This window comes from Pempheris klunzingeri, chromosome 18, assembly GCF_042242105.1.
Source record: "Pempheris klunzingeri isolate RE-2024b chromosome 18, fPemKlu1.hap1, whole genome shotgun sequence".
Taxonomy (NCBI): Eukaryota; Metazoa; Chordata; class Actinopteri; order Acropomatiformes; family Pempheridae; genus Pempheris; species Pempheris klunzingeri.
The window spans coordinates 19,945,985-19,971,367 of record NC_092029.1 but is presented as its reverse complement, the minus strand read 5'-3'; the positions used below and the strand labels follow the sequence as shown (position 1 = coordinate 19,971,367).

General features: G+C 41.0%; 1 pseudogene; it reads right to left on the bottom strand.

Annotated features, from left to right (window-relative positions):
* The window catches only part of LOC139218347 (uncharacterized), a 49,569-nt pseudogene extending 24,762 nt beyond the window's left edge, over positions 1–24,807 (bottom strand).
* Positions 24,808–25,383: the final 576 nt, after the last annotated feature.

Here is a 25,383-nt window from a genome sequence, read left to right as displayed (position 1 = left end):
CTGGCCTCCTCTCTCATCAAGCCTGTTAGGTGATGTCCCAGCCATACAAACAGAGCCAGTATGGAGCTGCCTTAATCACCCTCTCCAGAGGCACCACATGGTAGGTGTGAGAGAGTATCAAGAGTTGCTTTTTTTTTTATCAGTGTGGTACTGTGACACAGGCAGCAGCAGTAGTTATCCTGGGGTGTCACGTAGCTGCCACTTTTCACAAACCAGTAGAAGAAAAACAACTGATTTTTGGATGACTCCATATGTCTACATGTGATTCATGTTTAGAGTGAAGGGATTTCCAAGTTTCAAAAGGTAACGAGGCAGCCAAAGGATTATTCCATCCATCTTTCCATCCATCCATTGTCCTCTGCTTATCTGGGTAAGGGTCGCAACGGCAACAGGCCAAGCAGGGCACTCCAGGCGTCCTCCCCCAGAGCAACACCATCCAACTCCTCCCTGCCATGTGTATGTATCAGTGGTGGGCTGTCAGGGCCTGCAAGGCCTTATCTGAATCACAAACTGATGTTAATTACATTTTGTCCATGAATACTTATTAAATAATTCCAAATGGTCTGTCCGCTTCCTTTCATAGCTTTTCCGATGGTTGTGCTGCTTCCAGACATGTATTTTCATATTAAAGCATTTAACCAATCACATTTCAGCCATCATTTGTTGCCAGGCAGGGTCAAAGTCAAAGAAGTCTGCCCGAAGGCCTTCACAATCCGTTCTGCAGGCCCTCTAACACAAAATAAATGTCGATGAAACTGTTGCTTCAACCAATCAGATTTTGAGTTGGTGGCACCAGGGCCCTCTAGCAGGCGTACGGGAACGTCACCGTATTCAGACCCGTTGAACTGAAGCACACAGATAATCTGTACGACAGAGTAATTGAACTGTTTTTGAGGAAAGAGAGGAGGATGGATTTTGTTTACAAAATTTTTTTTGCTATTTTCCTAAATAATATTGTAAGTTTATGAGGTTATTATTGATGTTTTTTATGTGTGTCGCAGCTGTAGCTGCAGGAGAAGGAGACTTGTTCACCTCTGGTTTGTTTATTCAATAAAGGCATTTATTGTGGCTACAGGAGTTATCTATCTGCGATGCAACGGCTCTTTATACTGTATTTCTGCATAATAACATGGTTTTTAAAACCATAAAATAGTTATTGAGGGGTGGATTGATTCAGATGGAGCACTACTGAAGGCCTAGGTGTGAAATGCACGGTCCGCCACTGGTATGTAATATGTGTATGTAATCCATGCAGTGAGTTCTGGGTCTGCCGTTACCTCCCGGTGGGACATGTCCAGTAAACCTCCAAAGGGAGGCGCCCAGGGGCCCAAACCATGTCAACTGCCTCCTTTCGATGTGAAGGAGCAGTGAAGCCCCTTCCAGAATGCCATCCAGAGACTCTAAGAAGGACAGATACTCTGAACTGCTCTTTGGTGCATAAGCACACACAACAACCAGAACCTTCCCCCAGCAACCCATAGTCTCGATCACTGGGGAGAACCCCAACACAGTGGCGCTCACCAGGGGTCTCGTGAGTAGGTTCCAGCAGGCGGGACAGACAGCCCTCACTGGGTTCAGCCATTGCCGTCAAGATTTCTCACTGAACTCCTTACCTCCCACTGTCGCTCTTCCTGTGTTAACAAGCAGTCATTTAGAGCAAAAGGTTGCCACAATGTAGCTCAACTGCCCACTCAGGTGAACATCCAGCTGCAATAATGCATCTGGGATTCATGTGGGTGGAAACGCGTACAGTACGGTATCTGTTGGACTCATTTTCTCCAACTAACTCACGTTAGACAGAAATGTCTAAATTAAACGACTCTGACCTTTCAATAAAGTGAAATACCACTGGTCTCATTATTCAGAAAAATAGCTAGAGGCAGGAGGAATATATCTATACATACACACACACACACACACACACACACACACATATGCATGCATAGATATATATATATATGCAGAGGGCTATTAGGCTTATGTGACATGCCTTTGTGACGACACACATCATTCAACTTCAATAAAGCTTAACTACAGTGAATGTAAATGCATTTCTGGTATTAATGGGTCAGATATAAAAAATTGCAACTCCTAAAAACCCAGTGCTATTTCAGAAGTTGTGTTCTAAGGAGTCAAATCACAAATGACTTCCCATGGTAGGGTATGACGAAAATATCAATTGAATAGCACCTGTGCTGCAAAAGCCTTGGTCACCTTGGTCTACAAATATGTGATCCAGGGGATTTTTCATGGTTTTATTGCAAGACAGATATGCAGGGCAAAGAAAAGGAAGTTTGCAGCTTGGGTTTCTCATACATGCACCACAGCCGAGGCAGTCAGTAGAGATTTGACAAAGATTTTCTTGTTATTATTCACTGGCATACATATTCATCGACTGAACACACAGGGGGCAGGCACATGGATCTACTAGGGATGAGGTCGTAGTATTATAATGGGAAGACAGAGGACAGCGGGGGGTTTGCTGAGAAGTTGGGAGATCCCAGTGTGTTGTGACTGCGACATCTTGTCAGGGTGAGAGTGGATCGTTTCACTCCAGGCTGGTAGCCAGGAAGCAGGAGTCTAGCACCAAGCACCAAAAGCAAAATGGATGGGCTCTAATTATTGTACTGTATAGCTGTAGCTAATGTTCAGCTTATTATCAAACACATCCCACTGCAGATGTGAGCTTGTTGCAGTGAAGAAGAACAAATGATTTTATTAACAACATTTTGCAACAATGAGTACATTTCTTAAGGAAATTATACACAGAGCCACCAACATTATAAAGGACAATTCCCATCCCCAACATGGCCTGTTCTCCCTGCTGGCCTCGGGCAGGAGGTACCGCAGCCAGAGAACCAGGACAACCAGGTTCAAGAACAGTTTCATCCCTCATACCATAAGGCTCCTGAACTCAGGCCCCACGACAATCCGATGAATGTATATGTGCACGTATGACTGTTAGAGTACGTACAGTATGTCTGTGGGTGCGTGTATACATATGTCTGCAGTTATGTGGGTAGGTGTATGCATGCATATAGGAAGGTATGTGAGTATGCAAGTGTGTGTGTATGTATGGAGGTGGGTGGTGTACTGTATGCATGAATATGATGGAAGGAAGTGCACAAAATGTATAAATGTATAGATCTAAGTGCAACAATTTATCTTTACAGGTGTAAATATAAGTGCAATATGCATGCAGTGTTTTACTTTTATACTTTTTTTTATATTTTTATATTTCTTATTCAAGGAAAATGCCGTTGGAGAACAGATGGAAATTTCCTACCTGAGATACAGGACATTCCATCGTCATGTTTAATGGTAATGGATTCAAATGGGTGAATTATGCCTTTGAGTATTATAATGTAGTAGCACTACTGATTAATGCACGCTCTGAAGTGTGATATTATTTTCGTAAGAATAGCTCTGTGGCTTTTTATCACTGCTTTGGCTAATTGTGCTCCCCTTGTAACATGATTTCCTACAAATGAGTGTTAAGGAAGAGAGGGGTTATACGCCAGAAGATGCATTGTCTTCCTTTAAATGCCCCATTAGGCTTGAGCTAAAGGATTATGAGAGTCCTCATTAGTTAGCCTATTCCTCACCCTGACATGCCATCTCTTATGGGTATCCCTGCCGTCAAGGCTCCCTGAACTGTGTTTAAACAAGGAGAGGGCCTTGTAGGAGCAAAAAGTAGAATTATGAGCGTCTGAAAGCTGTTTGCTGAAAAGAGAGCTGTAGAATTTTTATCAGGATTTCAAATACAAGCTGCAAGCCTTACCTGAATCATTATTCTGTTAATCCAAAACAGTTTTTCATTTCTTGATTTGATTTTGTTAAAGCAAAGCTCTGTCGAAGAAGCTGACGGGACGGGATTTAATTGTGAATGAGTAATGTGCTCCGAATAAAACAGATATGCCCCCTTCTATTTTTACCCTTTTAATTGGGAACTGACCTGCACAATGGCAGTTTTCATGAAGATGTTGCAGAGGAGGATTAGCTTTCAAATCGTATCAAAGGTCGTCGGGCTTAGCGGGATTCCACGAGTCATCCAGAGTACCAATGTGTCGTCATCGAGAATGCTTGGCTCACTCAGTCGAGGTGGAAGCGTTAAAAGGGACGCTGTGGTTTCACTGTTAGAGGCTAAAACAGTGTGCACTACCTTCCATTAGCTCAAGGTTGAACAGTCACCCATTAGGTCATTAGAGAGCTGCATATGTGTATGAGTTTGTGAGCCATTACCACATCATGATTTGCTGGACAGAAAATACAGTAAATCTTAAATCCATGCCTTTGAAAGCCTGACGCTGCATTCTCGATTCATAGCACTCACATATTAAGCATCCACATCAAGTCCGGAGGAAATTTCGTAATGAGTGGCGTCTCTACTACACCTGTGTAATCTCAGAACCATCAAAGACAGACAATGATTTCTGTCTTCGAGGGAATCCAAGTTTATCAATCAGCAAGGTAGGCTACAGATAGCATAGACCCCCCCCCACCCCAAGATCCATACTCTCATCACTAAAGGAGCAGAGCAGTCGATGGTCTGAGGGCAAACTACCGCTAACTACACTGGAGAGCCAACTTTTCCTGTGGAACACGTGATACACTCAGGATGATGATTGCTTCTTTCTCCCTTTTGGAAAGGGTAGTAATCAGTAAAGCAGAATGTCTTAATGAAATGGGACCACTCACCACAATTCATCTTCACCGTTGTGACTCCGGGCTGCAGTTTCACAGGCATTCATTCTGATAAAAAATGATTTCGAGAAGACATATGTCTGCATTGCATGTCGCGTTAGACCTTCTTACAGTGGTGCGAAAGGAACATCGGTTTATCAGCCTTTAAACTGTGTGAACTTTGTAATGCATTTTGAAAAAAATGGTTCAAGTTCTTTACAAAGACGAGCGAGGTGTCAAAGGTTCTATCTTTGTGAAACAAGGTGGGAAAGCAAAGCACTGTCAAGCGCACCGTGCCCAGTGAGCCAAAGGCATATCGGCACACGTCTGTGAGCAGGGCGGGTGTCACGGTGTCTTTCTTCCTCCTTATGGCCTCTGTGTTCTTTGTGGTATACCCAATGTATCTGTTTGTGTAACTTTACCCAGTCACTTGATGCCCGCACTCACCTCCACACGTACAACTGATTCATTCGTAAGTCACACCAGTCCTCTGTTTGCTCACTTAGCTCCACATAACAGAATGCCTGCATCTACATCTGTAATTTCTACCCTTTCACCTGTTCCCCGTAGAACTGCCTGTTGCATGCAACCTGTGTTTTGAAACAGGTTTGTGACCTTCTTCCTGCCTTAAGGCCTCGGAAAGCCTCGAGCCGACACTTTTCAGACCTTCTAACAACATATAAGAGTCCATCTCTGATGGAGCAATCAAGGAAAAGCTGAGTGCAATAATTTACAATCATAATTAGAATCATGTCTACTTAACGCATGGAGCCGAGGGTGGCAATGATTGGCCACACATTGCCTCATGGTGTGAAAGCTTAGGTTTGAGCTTTTCTCTCACACATTTGCCTTAATACAGTATTAGATGACTCATTGTTCTTAACCCTTTATCGGGCAAGGGACCATATTTGGTAACTGAAGTGGTTCAAAATGTTCAAAATGCCGCCCCTCGCCTCACCATGAGGCAGAAGAACTACGAGATTTCTCCAAGTCAATCAGCGACAATCAGGCTACATGACAGACCGGCAAGAAACCATATATGGTAACTTCACTGACCTTGATTTTCACCATAACATTAAAAGTTTTTTGAAAAACTCACAAAAGTAAAAAAAAGTCTTGTAATGACCACCAGTAATGGTCTAGGGTTGAAATTTAACATTTCTAAGTATTTCAATGAGTGCCCTACAAAGGGTTAAACCTTAACCAAGTGTTTTTTATTGTAACCATCATGATCTCAATAAAATTGTAATTCTAACCTAACCCATGAAGCTTCCCTAATCTTAACTAAGTGCTTGTTTTCATCTAAATCATTATATTTCGCTAAACCTAACCTAAATCTAAACGAAGTGTTGTTACTTCTAAAATGGACTTTGCGATTTCTAATAGTTTGGGAAGGCACAAACATTGATGTAGGTGTCGATTAGTCTTTCTAAAGGGCAGTTATAAACAGCGTATTTTGTTGTCATTTGTTTGACGACGCAGACATAAAAATGTATAATTTGCCCTTAACTCTCCCTGCTCCATCTGAGTGTCTTTATTCGGGTTGTCATCCTCGTTGCCCCATACCTGAATTATGACACAGAAGTGCGCAGCACACCCGCAGAGCACTTGACTGCTCCGCAAGTGAGGGTTTTGTCATTTTGGAGAGGGTTATGTTGGTGCGCCTCCACCAATTAAAGTGATGAAAGTGTCAGAACACGGATGTGTTGTATGCACAGTGCTGTTGACCTGCACCGAGCGGGCGAATAGCACAAGCTGCAGTCTTGACATCAAAATTGCAGTGCGCCACAGAATTGTTGAAGGTGTACCCTCAGCAAAATCACCAAAATAGAAACTCATCAAGAGCCATTAAACAACCACAGAAAAGCGAGCCTTCGTGAAAATAGAGCACTAAAAGTCACTTTTCATTATATTCTAAATCCCAAGTTGAATGACAGTTTGAATGTGCTCAACCCGTGTAAGTATGGGTTGTTGGTTTATTGAAGACATTACAATCAGGAGTTGCCCTGTATGAACAGAACTACCCATTTATTTTGATCAAATGTATGTATGTTGAGTGAAGTGTAATAAATGAGCAGGAAATACACTGTTGCCCATCAAGTTGGAATAGAATATTTTTTATCTCTTCTCATGAAATGATTGTGACAATGTGATTTATTCTTGATAAATAAAGTTTATATCTTCTCAACTTTATTGATCGAACTCTTCCAAACATATCACAGTGAAACTTAAACCACAATGAACCTTTGTAAACTGTGTATTCAGGCTTTAACTAAATTGGGGGTATTGAACAATTATTCCAACTTTATGGGCAACAGTGTAGTAAATAAGAGTAATCAATTTAAAAGAGAGAATTTTGAGAATTGAGTTCAACAGTTAAGATCAGTTGGATGAAGTATATCTGTAATTTGACACCAAAAAGAAGAATCTGCAAGGAAATCAATGAGCTGGTCAGGACAGGCTGCCCTCCTGTGTGTGAGCCATGTAAAGCTCAGACCCTGTTGGAAGGGGCCCGATTCAAGCCCTATACTCCATTAAGCCTCTGCATTCTTCTCATTATGAACATAGTTAGATAGAGCCGGCTCTACCCAATGTGGCGCCCTAGGCGAGATTTTAGATGGCGCCCTCCTCCATCGGCGATTTATATGCACTTACAAAAGAAATCGAACAGCATTGCTTTTATCATTGTCTTTAATTTGTAAGGTAACATGTCACCAAATTTACATACTTAACAAATCACAAATACAAAAAAATCTGAAATACAATATAAATACCCTTACCACAAAATAAAAACCTGTAAATAAGTGAATAAAGAATAATAATAATAATAATAATAATGTGTACTTTAAGACTGACGTAAAGTTTAAAACAATGAACATGCTTTAGATAATATGAACTGTAACACAACCAACAACTAGCGTTAAAAATCAGATCCATGCAGGGTTGAAAATGGAACAGCATTCTGACTGACTATTAAAAGCAGGAAAACCGTTAGCTAGCCAGAATGTCAGATGGAAATAAAACAAGCATAGATTAAGCCAATGTAGACACCTACTGAGTAGGTTTAATCTATCCAGATGATCCCTAACAGTAAAGACCTCTCCATGCCGCTCAGCTACAGAGATATAAAACTGCTTATTTACTGATTAGCATACGATGTTGAGGCTGATCGCTCAGAAGCAAGTGAACAACCTGCTGTTACACTGTGATAACTGCTACACCTGTGATAACTGCTACACCTGTGATAACTGCTACACCTGCTGTTCCGCTGTGATAACTGCTACACCTGTGATAACTGCTACACCTGATGTTACACTGTGATAACTGCTACACCTGATGTTACACTGTGATAACTGCTACACCTGATGTTACATTGTGATAACTGCTACACCTGATGTTACACTGTGATAACTGCTACACCTGATGTTACACTGTGATAACTGCTACACCTGATGTTACACTGTGATAACTGCTACACCTGTGATAACTGCTACACCTGATGCTACACCTGATGTTACACTGTGATAACTGCTACACCTGTGATAACTGCTACACCTGCTGTTACACTGTGATAACTGCTACACCTGTGATAACTGTGATAACTGCTACACCTGTGATAACTGCTACACCTGATGCTCACAGTGATAACTGCTACACCTGATGTTACACTGTGATAACTGCTACACCTGTGATAACTGCTACACCTGATGCTCACTGTGATAACTGCTACACCTGATGTTACACTGTGATAACTGCTACACCTGATGTTACACTGTGATAACTGCTACACCTGATGCTCGCTGTGATAACTGCTACACCTGATGCTCACTGTGATAACTGCTACACCTGATGTTACACTGTGATAACTGCTACACCTGATGCTCGCTGTGATAACTGCTACACCTGATGTTCCACTGTGATAACTGCTACACCTGATGTTACACTGTGATAACTGCTACACCTGATGTTCCACTGTGATAACTGCTACACCTGATGCTCACTGTGATAACTGCTACACCTGATGTTACACTGTGATAACTGCTACACCTGATGTTCCACAGTGATAACTGCTACACCTGATGTTACACTGTGATAACTGCTACACCTGATGTTACACTGTGATAACTGCTACACCTGATGTTCCACTGTGATAACTGCTACACCTGATGTTCCACAGTGATAACTGCTACACCTGATGTTACACTGTGATAACTGCTACACCTGATGTTACACTGTGATAACTGCTACACCTGATGTTCCACTGTGATAACTGCTACACCTGATGCTCACAGTGATAACTGCTACACCTGATGTTACGCTGTGGTAACTGCTACACCTGATGTTACGCTGTGGTAACTGCTACACCTGATGTTCCACTGTGATAACTGCTACACCTGATGCTCACACCTGTGATAACTGCTACACCTGATGTTACGCTGTGACAACTGCTACACCTGATGTTACGCTGTGATAACTGCTACACCTGATGTTACGCTGTGACAACTGCTACACCTGATGTTACGCTGTGATAACTGCTACACCTGATGTTACACTGTGATAACTGCTACACCTGATGCTGACTGTGATAACCGCTACACCTGATGTTACACTGTGATAACTGCTACACCTGATGTTACACTGTGATAACTGCTACACCTGATGTTACACTGTGATAACTGCTACACCTGATGTTATACTGTGATAACTGCTACACCTGATGCTCACAGTGATAACTGCTACACCTGATGCTACACTGTGATAACTGCTACACCTGATGCTACACTGTGATAACTGCTACACCTGATGTTACACTGTGATAACTGCTACACCTGATGCTCACAGTGATAACTGCTACACCTGATGCTCACAGTGATAACTGCTACACCTGATGCTACACTGTGATAACTGCTACACCTGATGCTACACTGTGATAATGTATGCAATGTATTTATCACAGAGATTACCGCTGACAGCGATCATTCATCAATAATGTGTCTACGAGACAGTCTTTTGACAGTAGATTAAAGGCTGCACACTGTCAGATCACATTTGCTCATGGACTGATGGAAAAAGCCAATTATTGACCAACTTCTTTATGAAAATAACCAGAGTTTTTGGGGGTTTTTTGTTGTTGTTGTCAGACAAGGATTTGCTGCCCTCAGAATTCTGGGAGCCGCAGTATTGATTTTGCAGTTGTTGTTATCAACCAGGATTTAAGAAGGATTATAACTTAATATATATCACATCCCACTGCATTATAACTTCTTTCCATAGTACACTCAACAGTGCTGTTCAGTGTATTTGGCTGTTAAATCTGCTAAGCTTTTATTTTGAAGCGATCAATAAATTAATTGAGGCTAGAAGACAGCATACAGATCATGTTACATACAAGTTGTGTTTTTCACATGTTGAGAGGAATTAATCATCTGTTTTGTACCCATTTACAGCTCTAACAGGCACCACGTTTTAAGGTTTTCACAGCCCGGCGGTTCTCTTATGTTTTTTTAAAAGCCCAAAGACCACTCGTCAAGCCATTGATCAATCAAGATTAATAATGTTGATCTCTGATCAATAACTAAAGGCCCACATGTATAACCAATCTCACTTTTCTTAGTACTTGAAAAAACTGCCTATAAAACGATGGATGATTACCAAATACTTTTACTTGCTTAACTTTCAAATCCGATTTTCCAGCACATAGAATTCAAACTGGCGCGGCTGAATTGATCAGCTTAAATGTCTTTTTATACGAGCCCAGCGCAACGGTTTTTAACAGCAAAGCAAAAATAGAGTATAGAGTAGTATAAACAGAGCACAGGCAGAGGTCTAGTTTGGAAAAGTGTCATTTCCAAATTAGACCTCTGCCTGCGCTCTGTGAGTGAGACCTATAACTCCATAGCTCAGTTTGTATTTGTATGCTCTATATTTCCTGCTGCCTGCCTGCAGTCGCTATAATGATGCTCTCTGCTTTTTTACTCATGATGTAAGCCGGTCAACCCTGACTCAACCTCCTCCACTGCAAAAACACAGAGGTTGGGACAGCAGGGTTTGGGTTGCAGGGGCTCTGGAGAAGCAGCTCCACGTTGTTTCCCAACTTTGAATGTTGATTGTGAATGGCAAAAGGACAAGGACGAGTTTATTTGTATGGCACATTTCAATTAAAGAGACAAATGAAAGTATAATATAAATTCCTTTAAACTACAATAAAATATTGTATTAATACTGTAATGATGCTACTTTCCTCTCTTTTAATGCCAGTTATGAAGCATATCATGCAACCTATTGATAATGCATACCAACTTTTTCAGCTCCAAACTCAAGAAAGAAATGTGGTGTCTCCCCAGGACCTGAACTTTCAAACGTACACCGAATGCCATAGCATCTCCATTCACAAACTGCTGATCAAGAACACAACAAACCGTGAATATAAAATGCATATGAAATTTATGCATTGAAGTAAAGTAAGTAAAACGCAGCAATAATCCAATTTGCCGAGTGTAATGTAAAGTTTCTCACCGGGTCATTCATTCCATTATGAACATATGAACATTATCAAACATGAGGACAAAGAACACAACCACTATCGGCTGTCAGCTTGGAGTGGGGAGCGCCATGTAAAGTACATTATAACAATAATCCAGTTTGCTGAATGTAAATGTTGAGTTTCTCATCGCCTCATAGAATACGTACGCACTTTACGTAACACTTGGAAGTGAACACACACTCTCCTTTTTCTTATCCCCTCGATTTTCCTTATTTGGAGATGTCACTGAGCACCTCCAACCTAATGCACGTAGCACCTGAGCTACACGGAAGAGCTGAGCAACAACGAATGCTCTCAGTCTATTTTGATTTGGAAAACAAATTCACATATCATGGTATTGTTGTGCATGTTGACGGCCCATTAAAAATGCCTCATTTAGGGAAACCCTACGTTTGTAATGAATCTTAGTATGCAGTGTGTACATCGCTCTTTACCAATGACATTTTACACCCATCTAGAGGAACTTACTGTATTATTTCGATGTGTTTTAACACTGTGTGCTGTTACAGCTGTTATATTACCATTCTTTTTGTAACACAAACTGCTCCTATGGAGGAAGAAAGCAGAAAGGCTGTTGTGTACACACACACACACACACACACACTAACTCCAACTCCAAGGCCGAGGTAGGAACAGCTTGTCGTACACTCAGTGTTCCCTTATCCAACACTTGTGTACATGAAAAACACTTTCCATGAACCGAGAGCACTAATTATAAGATAGCAATAAGTGTATTTATTTGTTTTCCTCACTGCTCCAGCGCCATACTTTCTGGCTGCCGTATAAGCTTCATTATCCCAATTCTTATGGAGTGGTTTTTGGAAGTGGGTTAGCTGTCAGACAGCTCTGAAAATCCCCAGCTTTTGGCTGCTCTTGACACTCTAGTTGAACCCGTCCTATTAACGCTGGATTACTGTGGAGAGGCCACGTTTCCTTGACAAGGGAATAGAGCAGAACATTTGAGCGGGGGATGATTTCATCTCACACTTTTTAATTGCTCTAGCATCTATTCATGCACTTTCAAGATGGGCCAAGCAGCTTTGCAGATTCCCAGGGAAAAAAGTCAAGGTTCAGCACAAATGTCTGATGCTAAATAGCGAAGGTTTATGGCTGCAGTAAGTTTTCGGGTCTCGGGATAAATAGATCTCTTTCCAGCTATATTGTGTTTTGTACAAACACCTACCAAATGTCGCCATTGCAAGGGAACTTTTGTGGTCTTTATATTCACCAAGAGTCAGCATGAGCATTACGGAGTATTTAAGTCTGTCTCTAAACTACAGTGATGATGGCGATCACTGTGCAGACAGACTAAAGTCAACATTAGCTTTTCTGCTGGTAGCAACTTATGGGAGGAACCGGCAGGCTGATTTTCCTGCAATGAACGCTGAATATTATTCATTATGTCAGATAACATGCTGAAGTAAGTGCAGCAGCTGATACTTCAGAATTTTTCAGTCTGTGATGCAAGGGGGTGTGGCATGAAAATCAAGATCCCGTGCACATGTCTTCTCTCCGTTTGCCTCTTAATGCATCTAGTCCAGTAACTAAATCGCCAAATAATACATGCATCTGTCTGTGATACCCTTTTTTTTTCTATACTCAGCTTCCTGTATAGTAACTGTGTGATGCTCAGACATTTGCTTTGAGAGAGAACCCTGTAGAATATTTTCTCCCCCACGCTTGCTCAAGTCTTGGTGCCACGACTGCTGTCCAGGGTGCTGAATCTGCATCTGTCCCCGAACGCTAGTGCTGCTGGGTAGGGAATCCTGCTGATGGGGACCGATGGTCAATAAGCCATCTTTGACTTATCAGTCTCATCGTTTGTCTGTGCTGTCAAGTTCATCGTGCATCTGCTGAGCGTGCCCCTTTTCACAGTTCATTCACAGATGTCTTACAAAGAAAGAAAATGTAAACAGTCATTAAAACATTACTAAATATGATCCTCTTTTTCTGTATTTCCTGTATGGTGCATCCACGTAGACAGAAAACAAATAGTTCCTGTTGTGCTCTACAGACTCTACAAACAAGAAAAACGATGTACATAAAGGCAGTAATAGCAACTTAAACGCATCATTGAACATATAAAGAACACAAAATGAAGGCTTTTATATACATTCACAGAGGAATTAGCATTCGGGATGTAAGTGTGTTTGCAAAAATAGAGCTGCAGCATAAAGACAGTGGAGCAAAGAAAGGAATCACTATCAACTCCCACAACATAGTCACATCCAGTGGACGTTAGGGGGTAACTCCACTTTTAGCTTTTTGGAAAGACATTACGCCTAAAAGCTTTCCTGGAGTTCCGACCATCATCAAGATCAGCACAATTACCGTGTCTGGAAACAAACTGTTTTTTCGTCTGGCCCTACTGCAGGAGCGGATTTAACTTGAAAAATTGCTTGCTGAGACCTGGGATGTCACTCCCTTACACTATGATGCCCCCCCCCCCCCCCCCCCCCCCCCCCCCCCCCATTGTGGGATGCAAAGACAATCTACCCCAATCTTGAAATCAACACAATAACAACTACAAATAAACACTTCACTCCACAAAATGTTCAAATTTTCCCTCCTAAAACTCAGAATAACAGCCACTGTGGGGCTTGTGGGTTTTATTCGCACACCACCAATAACAATAATGACATAAAGTATGAAAGATTCAATTATGTGCCTCGTGGTTTATTTGTGGTTTAATGATTGAAAAACAGCCCGCTTAAAAACATTAGAGCTCATACCACTAGCAATTATGAGGCGGCGTAATTTACCCCATGACAATTAAGCCAAACCATCATTTCACTTGTGTTCTGCTGAACTTGACGCCAGTAATAATTGACATGAGTCTTGTTGACTCTGGCATCCTCAGAGCAGCAATGATTATCCGATGCTTGTTTGCTCAGTCACGTTTGTGCAATCGCATATTCAATAATTCACTTTTTTATATCCCCAGGTGAGCACACTGCCTTTGCTTGTTAGCCCTCCAGACAGGCACATGCATCTTTTATTTTCTGCTTCACTCTGCTGCTATGGCAAGCTGCTTCAACCTTTTTTTCTTTTTTGGAATTGTTACCCAAGCAAGGAAGTGCGCCTGGTCTGGCAGCGGCGTGCACATCCGATCACTCTGTGGAATTTGTTTTCTTTGCCCACACTCTGTGTCATCATAATTTAAAACAAAGTCCCTGTTTGCTGAGAGTGGAGAGCCGCTCCATCCCCGGAGAGGTGAAGCCGAGAGCAGCCCGACTATTTGTCATTCCACGGCGGAGACAATGCAACCTTGGCAGAGTGCAGTACATGAGATACAAGGGAGATTGTCGAGACAGAAGTTTTACTCAATTCAGTGACATTGACCGACGCTTTGAGCAGAGGTGCTCACTGAAGTGGAATGATTAGACTCTTAAGTGTTTCATGTGTTCAGACCTTGTAAACAGCAGCTGGACTAAAGAATATTTGCTTACAACGTGGATCATGACTGCCTGTGGCCCTGAGAGCTGAGAGATTTTTCTGAGAGCGTTATGTTTGATTTGCTTCCTTGTGCTCCGTAGCACTGACTGTGCTACAACAATGCTGCAGTGATAATAAGGTCTTTTCCCTGCTATTATTTCCTTTAGGACCTCTTATTTTTCCCTTCACTCAAAGAAAATCCAAGATTCTAAACACTGCTACCATATTGTGTCTGTCCGCCAGCTATCTTATAATGGTCGTTTTGCTCTCAGTAGCTTTGTAGGAATCAACAAGTAGTGAATTCGTATAAATAGAAGAAATACACAAGAAAATCAAAGTGTTGTAGTGTTTATATATCTATAGATTATTGAGAGTGTGGACATTTGGAGTAAGGACAACTGCATTTTATGTCAGTGCAAACAGATTTGCTCTGTGTGTGTGCTCAGTGCAGACAAGTTAAGAAGGCTTCAGCATACATCTGGACAGTTGGTGCATCATCATCTTTGGGTTAAAAAACAGTCTGAACACACCTTAATGGTGCATCTGTACGCAACAGCATGTAGTGCACATTTGCTGTCAGAGTGTTTGTAGCACTGAAAGGTCATGTTGGGTAGTTTACAGTTGAAGAAGTTCAATTTCAGGAGGGTTTTTCCAGTGGAAAAAAAAAACATTGCATTTTTTTTTTTTCCCACTAAAGGTTTTAATCTACTGGCATGAAAAAATGAAGAAGCAGTCTGGCATGCATTTATCTATCTTTTAGTGTGTGGGAGTCTTTACTATTTTAGCTTGAAGCACTTTTTGCCTTGACTGCAGTGTTTAATTGCATTTTTACTTAAAGCTGTTCCTATATACACACTGTTGCCCATAAAGTTGGAATAATTGTTCAATACCCCCAATATTTGTTAAAGCCTGAATACACAGTTTGCAAAGGTTAATTGTGATTTAAGTTTCACTGTGATATGTTTGGAAGAGTTTGATCAATAAAGTAGAGAAGATATACACTTTATTTATCAAGAATGAATCACATTGTCACAATCATTTCATGAGAAGAGGTAAAAAACAGTTTATTCCAACAGTGTATTTTAATAATTACCAAGGAGTCATTGACAAGGTTCGCTGTAGTGACCAATCCAGGGAGAATTCTAACCTGTGGAGCATTTTAGCCTCTTTCACATCATTGTTTTGGCTCAGTTGCCTGCAACTTCCCTGTTGTGGTTCCGTCTCACAGCTCTCGTCAACCTGGTTCATAGTAGCAACTGGCTGCTGTTCACAGAGCAAAACATATTTCTGAGTAGTTGATGAAAACCAAACGAGCTCAGATTGAACCCAAAACACTAATGTTGCTCCAATGTGCCAAAATGCAGCCCTTTGTTAACACGTCCATCATAACAAACAATCACATATGATGTTGAAGATGAAGGTCCTTATTCTTATTGTATACAAGAGTAAGTAAATGCACTCAAATGCATCATGTATCGCGTTTCCAGTGTGGACTGTCAACTATTCAACATGCTAAATACAAAACAAGGACAGAGGAAAGTTCAGAAACATAGTTGACAGCTGCCACCTATGTTGACTGTCGAGTGGTTCACCAAAGAACTAAATCTTTGTACTTAAGGAAGGACCCATTAATTGGCAAGATTTCAGCTCCTAATGGGGTTCTTTAATTAGTAAGTGCTTTAGTTACTTAACGGCTGATTAACTGGGAAGTTTAACTATCTACAGGAAGCTTCTATATGCTAAAAAATAAATTAATTTGTGCCAGAATCGATTTTAAGACCAATATGCAGATAGAGTATACTGTCAACTACCTCAGTGCTTAATTAAAGTCATTAAGATGTTGAAGATGTCCACCTAAATCTGAGTAATAGTGGTTTCTAGTACAATTAGTGTAAAGTCATAATTACTTTTATGTAATTACAAGGTAATTAAACCCATACTTAAAGAATGCAGAGCTACAGTATATTGTCAGCACACAGTATTTGTAACTCTCACACAGCAATCTCTGCAATCGTCACAGTTGTTTCACAACTCTACCATTCATCACATCCATGTTTGTCATGAATGTGGCATGGCATAAGTAACAACTATCAATATTAGCCCACCAGCTTGTTGAAAAGATATAGCTGACTCTTTTTTGGTGCAGATCACTTCACAATACTTCATACGCACTTCAGTTGGTACCTTAGACTGTATAGAAGAAGCTGGACGCAGCTTCTGAGTCTGAGAAGTGAAGCCAATGCTGAGGCGTCTCTAAATGGACCAGAGGGGGCAACTCCACTGTTCTTTCAGTACTTCTATTTTATATAGTGCCTCTATTTTCTATATCTTATTCTATATGTTTATCGTGGCTTAAACCGGGACCTGAGAACGTAATTTCGTACCTCCCCATGTGTAAATGTGTGTTGGTATGACAAATAAAGTTCCTTGAATCCTTGAAAGTATGGTTCGGACCAAAATATTTATCCCCACTGGAGAACACAAAGGGGGCGTTATCGCTGATGAAAAAATTAATAAAATTATAAATTCTTCCTCTTTGATCAAACACAGTGTACAAGAAGCTATATCACATATTAACCAATTTTCTAGCAGAACTGAACTTTGAGGATTAACAATGTAACTATGTCCAAAGTGAACTGGGCCTGGAACACATTCACCAACTGAAAACCTCAGTTTGAGAGGGATTTGTGCTTATAAGATTTCAGATTTGTGTGTCACAGTGTTATTGACCCGCTCAGTTGATGACGCCACAGTATTGTCACGGTACACATGCTGCGGTATTGTCATCTTATGGACACAAAGTAAAGCAACCAGCAGAGAATGCAATACCCAGCCATCCACGCTTTGAACGATCTGTAACCTGCTCCTGTCCACTTCCTAAAAACAGTGAGAATTGCTAACATTTAATGATTGTTTCATCTCCTAGAAACCATAATCCTCTAATCTCTGTCTGTCATATCTGCCATCTCCCACTGTTCTGTGCGGAAAGCAGCGAGGCCACCTTTAGCTCAGGAACAAGTAATCCGCTTACACACGCACATGCAAAATAGAAGAAACTGTTGTTTTTGTTGTAAAATAACCAACATCTGAGGGAACTAGATGAAATGGCAGCAGGTGATTTTTGTTGATGAACCACACTGATTTTGGCAAACAGGTGTCAGGGCAACAAAAGAAAGAGCTAAATTTGACTAAAGATTAATTAAATCAGGGCTTCCTGATGGCCGAGCAGATGACACTGCACATGCTGTCATCGTAATTTTATGGGTTCGCATCTATCAGTCCCTGTCACGTGTCATCACTTCTCTGTACCATCATATCTGTCTGTCTGTCTCTCTCCTGTGCATGCTATGTAATATTGGAACGATGGATTAAAAAGGAATAAACACAAAATGTTCCACATTCAACTATCTCCCAGTTAACAATGCCTGATTAAAGTAAAACTTCATTACTGCAGTTTTGAAACTGGTCCAGTAGAACACCTCAGATGGCAGCTACGAATTATGCGCCAATTGGCTTCAATGGCTGTAATGTAATCCTTTGGGGCGACCGCGCCCCTAAAAGTGAAAGTGCTTGCTTTTGCCCCTGACAGGCTCAGATCGTTATTCAAACTGTTTGACAACATTATGGCAAAGATCCCTGCAGAGATAGACCTGTAAGTGTTGTGCTCAACGAGGTCTGGAGTTGAGTTTCAAAAGGTTTATTGCAGGGGAAAAGGTGTGGAGGGATGATGAGGGGTGTGAGCTGGGGGAAGAGGGCATAATGGAGATGGTAGAGGGAGAGAGAGCGTGGGGCCTGTGTGAGGGCTGGTGTGCAGGCAGACGAGGGGGTGAGATTGGAATGGAAGCCAGTGAGGCTTGGGAGTGTGGCTGGTATGAGAGCTGGCAAGGCTGGCAGGCAAAACCGGAGAGTGTGATCCTGACGACAAAGGGATAACGGGGGTTAGTCACATGCAAACAAAATATTGGGAAAAAAAACTCTGAAGAGCACAATTACAAAGTGACCTGGAGTGAGCACTGTGACTGTGTAGCTAAGCTGCAGGGCTGATGAGATGATCACAGGTGTGCAGCTAAGGGCATGTGAGTGGAAGGAAGAGCAAACTGGTAGCTGGTACAGTGAATGGAATGCCCCACCTTCACCACAAAGCACGGTGGCTCAGTGGTAGAGTGGGTCGTCCCTCAATCAGGGGTTCGATCCCCAGCTCCTATGAGTCAACATGTCGAAGAGTCAACATGTCGAAGTGTCCTTGGGCACTGAACTGAGCTTCAGTGTGTGAATGAGTATGAAAGAATAGTCTCCTCCAAATTACATTCCTCCTGTATGAATGATGTGTGAATGGGTGAATGAGGATGTGATGTAAAGAGCTTTGAGTAGTTGAAATAACTAGAAAGGAGCTATACAAATACACACCATTTACCATTTACTGCATGTCCTCATGTCGAAGTATCCTTGAACCCCAACTTGCTCCTAAAGCTGTGCTTTGGAGTTGTAACGTGTCTGAAAGAATAGTCCCACGTACTTAGATTCCCCCTGAATGAATGATGGGTGAATGTGGATGTCGTAAGAAAGCGCTTTGTGTGGTTGGAAAGACTAGAAAGGTGCCGTACAAGTACTGACCATCTACACTGAGAACACTGACAACATATATGGTAAGACTGGAGACCCAAGGGCAAAGGGAAAAACATAAGGAATACCAGGAAATGACCACTTTCACTGCCGTCACTATGACAGCGAGATCCTTTCTGTTTAAGCAGAATCAGCTGTTATATCACTTTGTTCAAAGCCACTAGACAATGTCAAAAACATTAGTTCTACCTCACATAACACAGGAGTTTTTGGTCTGCCACTGCCTTGAGTGGTTAGTTAGTTTGTGTTATTGTTTGACTTTGGTGTTTTAAAGGGTACTCTGGATCCAACACAACAGTTGTGTAACACACATTAAGGACAAAACAACCAATATCCAGAAATACTCCAGGAAGATGGCCCCTGAATACCTCAGGCAGCGTAAAACCTGATGAAGCAGAGGAGTAGGATGAACCTTCCCGGAGGGGCAAGCCCATACACGGCATGTACGATTGTCAAATAGAGGAGGTGGCTAATATCAAGAAATCCTACCAGTAGCTGGAAAAAGGCTGGTTTGAAAGACAGCACAGAAGCACTAAACATGGCGGAAAAAGAGCAGGCACATACAGTGGGGCAAAAAAGTATTTAGTCAGCCACCAATTGTGCAAGTTCTCCCACTTAAAAAGATGAGAGAGGCCTGTCATTTTCATCATAGGTACACTTCAACTATGAGAGACAGAATGGGGGGAAAGAATCCAGGAAATCACATTGTAGGATTTTTAATGAATTAATTGGTAAATTCCTGGGTAAAATAAGTATTTGGTCACCTACAAACAAGCAAGATTTCTGGCTCTCACAGACCTGTAACTTCTTCTTTAAGATGCTCCTCTGTCCTCCACTCGTTACCTGTATTAATGGCACCTGTTTGAACTGGTTATCAGTATAAAAGACACCTGTCCACAACCTCAAACAGTCACACTCCAAACTCCACTATGGCCAAGACCAAAGAGCTGTCAAAGGACACCAGAAACAAAACTGTAGACCTGCACCAGGCTGGGAAGACTGAATCTGCAATAGGTAAGCAGCTTGGTGTGAAGAAATCAACTGTGGGAGCAATTATTAGAAAATGGAAGACATACAAGACCACTGATAATCTCCCTCCATCTGGGGCTCCACGCAAGATCTCACCCCGTGGGGTCAAAATGATCACAAGAACGGTGAGCAAAAATCCCAGAACCACACGGGGGGACCTAGTGAATGACCCGCAGAGAGCTGGGACCAAAGTAACAAAGGCTACCATCAGTAACACACTACGCCGCCAGGGACTCAAATCCTGCAGTGCCAGACGTGTCCCCCTGCTTAAGCCAGTACATGTCCAGGCCCGTCTGAAGTTTGCTAGAGAGCATTTGGATGATCCAGAAGAGGATTGGGAGAATGTCATATGGTCAGATGAAACCAAAATAGAACTTTTTGGTAAAAACTCAACTTGTCGTGTTTGGAGGAGAAAGAATGCTGAGTTGCATCCAAAGAACACCATACCTACTGTGAAGCATGGGGGTGGAAACATCATGCTTTGGGGCTGTTTTTCTGCAAAGGGACCAGGACGACTGATCCGTGTAAAGGAAAGAATGAATGGGGCCATGTATCGTGAGATTTTGAGTGAAAGGGGGACTTTTTAAGTAAAGTATTATGCATGACAAGTATTATATATGACTTAAATCCTTACTATCCACAATAAAACAAAACAGTTCAAGTTTGCTACCTGCCATATTGTGGGTAATTATGTCATGTATGATACATTACTACCTTACTAATTGGACAAACAGATGGATAAATTGGGTTTAATATTAAAAACAAATATATCCCATCAAGGTGTAAATCAGTCCTAAAACTTACGCATGCTGCCCAAAACACATGCCACGTGTCAGGTGTGCAGAATTCATGCGATTCCAATTTTCATCTTCCAGATTGAATAACTGGTGACCGAGCCTCGTCAGTAGCAAGAGCTCAAGCTGTTGCATTATAATACAGGTGACAAACAAACTAAGCTAAGGTAGGAGGAGAAAGTTTGTTTTTCAGAAGGAGGAATGTGTGCTTTTTTTTTTGCGAAGGACACAAACATTACCTTGTGGAAGCATCTATGACACATTTATACATGCAGCACTTTTCGAAAACAAAATGACATGGTGCTTTACATGTTTAAAGACGGGGTTAAAACTTTTCAAGACATGAGGTAAATTGAATCAGACATTTTAGATAATGCAAAATAAATGATTAAAGAATATCCAGTAATAAAGTTAAAAACAGCCATAATAAAAGTGGAAAAATGGAGTGGTGGCAGCATTAATGACTTTTTTATAAGATACGTTTTTAAAAAAATGAAAGATGACTCTGCAGGCCTCAGATGTTTGAGCTCCACAGCTACCATTAGTCTTGAGCCAGGACTTAGGAACAGACAGCATACCCCTGCCAGAGGCTGCTTTAAAAATAATCAGTAAAATCTTAAAATTGATTATAAAACTGAAAAATCAGTGCTTCAGTATTTGTGTAGGAAACTGATAAATGATTGGTGTCTATAGTAAATCACATTTACACTTAATGTTTATTTGTTTTAGATCATTGTTCATTTAATGTTAGTATTTTATTGGTATTTTACAATAGTATAGTACAATACCATGTACATATTGTTGTATTATACAAATACAGTGGCATGGTAATTTGATGGTACAGCACCATGGTACTGTTATGGCATTGTACCATCCCAATTGTTATGGTATTACCATAAAAAAAAAAAGGGGGGAATTCACTTTAAACCCAGTAACAATGAAATCATTACATAGAGACACAGTGTCAGAATACAAAAAATACGACAGAGCCTTCTCCCATTTTATCCACCATATATAGTGATCCTTATTTTTGAATATTTTTGATATTGGCACTGTGGCTGCAGAGTCATGACGTGACACAGTGTTGCTGAAACATCACAGCCCTCCCTCAAGGTCAGGTTCAAGGTCGTCTCTCCTTTCTCTGGTAAAGAGAAAATATATGTGAGGCCACACACAAATCCAATCACACGAAACATCTACCATTACAACCACCTGCATGAATACAAATACATTCAAATGCATGCATTACAAAATGCATAAAAAAAAGTGCATCGTAGACGTGTTGAATGAGAAATGTCATTCTATTTGAAAGACAGAATCAAAGTTTGTCAAAGTACCCCTGCTATCTACAAATACTTTATACCACATACTATTTAATATCCACATTTTTACACTGTGATCAGCGGCGTTTTATATTAAAATCATTGACGGTTCACAGAGAGATTCCAGGAACGATAAATGTTGCCTCACTGGTGTGGTTTATGGATGTTTAGTAGAGTCAGGAATTTAAAATATTCTTTAACCAGTAGACATTAAGCTAACACGATGAATTTTTATCTGTAGATGTATTATACCTTCGTCCAAAGTAATAGTGGGTCAAAGAAAAGACTCGCTGTGATTAAAATTCGAAGGGGGTTGATGAAAAGCAGAGAAATAAAGAAAAGTTCTTCTAAAACACACAGATCTAATGATAAAATAAGATGTAAAGACGGTGAAAAAGATTATCTCTAAACTGCCTCGGTTTACAAACAACCTCAGTCAAAGAGATTAATGAGACTAAATGATTGACAACCTTAACAAATCAATAAAAAAAAAAGCAAAAAAAGCATTTGCTTTACAATGATGAGGCGCAGGGTATAATAATAACAGCCAATACAGACAATAACAGCCAATACAAAGTCAAAGCAGTCCTAATCCTGGTGATTTCAAGCTATTTAACTGAGAATGTCATCTAGTGTCCATGTCAGTTTTGATTATTAGTATGAACTCGTGACAGAGCCACAAAACCTCATAAAGAGGAGGAGGTGATCAGGATTCATGGTAGAGGCTGACCTTGTTTCAGGTTTCCTTTTGGATTCCTGCAGATTTCACTACTCATCAAGTGACTGGGACAAGACAGGAAGTCCACAGGAGCATAACAACAGTAGGTTTGTTTTTATGTAAAGATGCCATTCTAATAGAAATAAATGCTATATTCTTTATTTTGAACATAATGCTAGTTCATTTGTTAATGTTCTCCTGTCTGCTCTGGTGGCAGGTTGCTGGTTCATTGCAGCCACCTGATGAGTGCATGATCTGATGACACATGGTGCAGCCACCAACACTCACATGCCAACAACGGAGTTGGTGTCATATTCGTGGGATGTCAACATTATTCTGCAACACAGAAAAAGGACAATAGTCATGTTTCACACTGACAGAGTTAGTGTGATTAACCCTAACCCTAACCCTAAGTCTGATGTTTTAAACAAGTTCATAAAATTTTGAGAGTGACGATGTTAAAACTCTGTATGCTGTTTGTAAGACATGTAATGTGCCTGTCAAACGCTTCACTATACACAAATCTTAGCAGACTAACCCTCTAAAAACCACAACATGGTAATGGATGGGGCTTTTTCTAAGACTGGGATGGGGCAGAAGTATTTTTGTGAAAGTGGGATGAGACACGTCAAAAATCCACTCCTATGTCACCCTCTGCTTTATGGGTAAACAGAATGTGACTTTGTAATGGGAGGTTGTTTCAAGCTCAAAACCCAACATTAGTTTCCTTAAATCACAACCATATATTTCCCTTGTGGTCCTTTTAACCATTATGCTGTTCCCCAAATCAAGTACCTTAACCCTCCAGAGTCTTGGGGTAAAATGGCCGTTTTTTTTACTACTTTTCATTTTACCTTTGTGTTTCCCATTAAAACTGTTTAGCTTGCCTTTCTTTGTGTTTGTGTCTTTGACGCCGACGGGCGGTCCGTGACTCTGAAGAGTTAAAGCAAACCAAACTTTAATTATAGCAGGTGCCGCCCTGAATCATTTTTGCCGCAGTGATTCAGAATGGTTTGGGAAGGCATTGATTTATCAGACTACGAGTCTGAAAAAGAACTCGATCAGAAATACCAAATATGGGAAGTTTTAAAAGCAATGAAAAGAGTATGGGGGGTTTGTTGGGGTCATGGAAACCAACAATGATTTATGGGACTTAGACTATCTGTGCTCTGCCTCCATCACTACTTTAGAGGACTTTAGGATCCACCAGTAGACCTGCATTCTGGGAGTGCAGTGCTCTAGTGGGGTAGTACGGTACTATGAGTTCTTTAAGATATGAAGGAGCCTGAACATTAAGAACCTGGTAGGTGAGGAGAAGGATTTTAAATTCTATTCCAGATTTTACTGGTCTCCTCTCTTAGTTCTTGTCAGAACACGAGCAGCAGCGTTCTGGACTAGCTGGAGAGTCTTTAAGGACTTATTGGGGCAGCCTGATAATAAGGAATTAAAATAGTCCAACCTAGAAGTGACAAATGAGTGGACAAATTTTTCTGCATCATCTATAGACAGGATGGGCCTGATTTTAGCAATATTATGTAGATGGCAAAAGGCAGTCCTGGAAATATTTTTTATGGGGGAGTTAATTAGTTTTGGGACTAATAAAATCCGCCAAATTTCTAGATAAGAGCGCTGCTCTTTCCAAAGTGGGATGGATGCCATCTCCTCTAATCAGGCCGGGTCTTCCCCAAAAAGACAAATTATCCAATTAGCCAATTATCTATGAAACCCACATTGTTTGCGGTTGAATGATGACATGTGGCTATGCATGGAAGAGAGAGAGAAGCCATCACCGAGTGTTTAGCTATGTTAGCTGTTTAAGCTAGCTGATAAGAAAAAGTTATTAAACTGTAGAACATAATTGGTAAAAGGTAGAGTAAAGTAACAAAGAAGTATAAAGCAGATTTAGTTAAAGCTGAAATGCCAAGACGCTATCGACAGCACGGTACACAGAAGCTCTGATAAACCGAAAAACACGCTTACAAGTAGGACGCTCAATCAATGAATAGGTGCAAATCTGTAGACAAAGCATTGAAAACTGTGAACTAGGCTGTTTGAATCTGTTAGAGCGCAGTCCAAAAACACACCTTTAATCACTGTTTACCGCCATGAATGCTGCGAAAGATAGCAAAACAGACCTGTGAGATTGCTATGTGCAAGCACAGAGCTTTGTCCTCTCTACATAACAAATAGCTATTGAGTTTTAACTCATGTGTCATTAGTACCTGTTGAAGACCA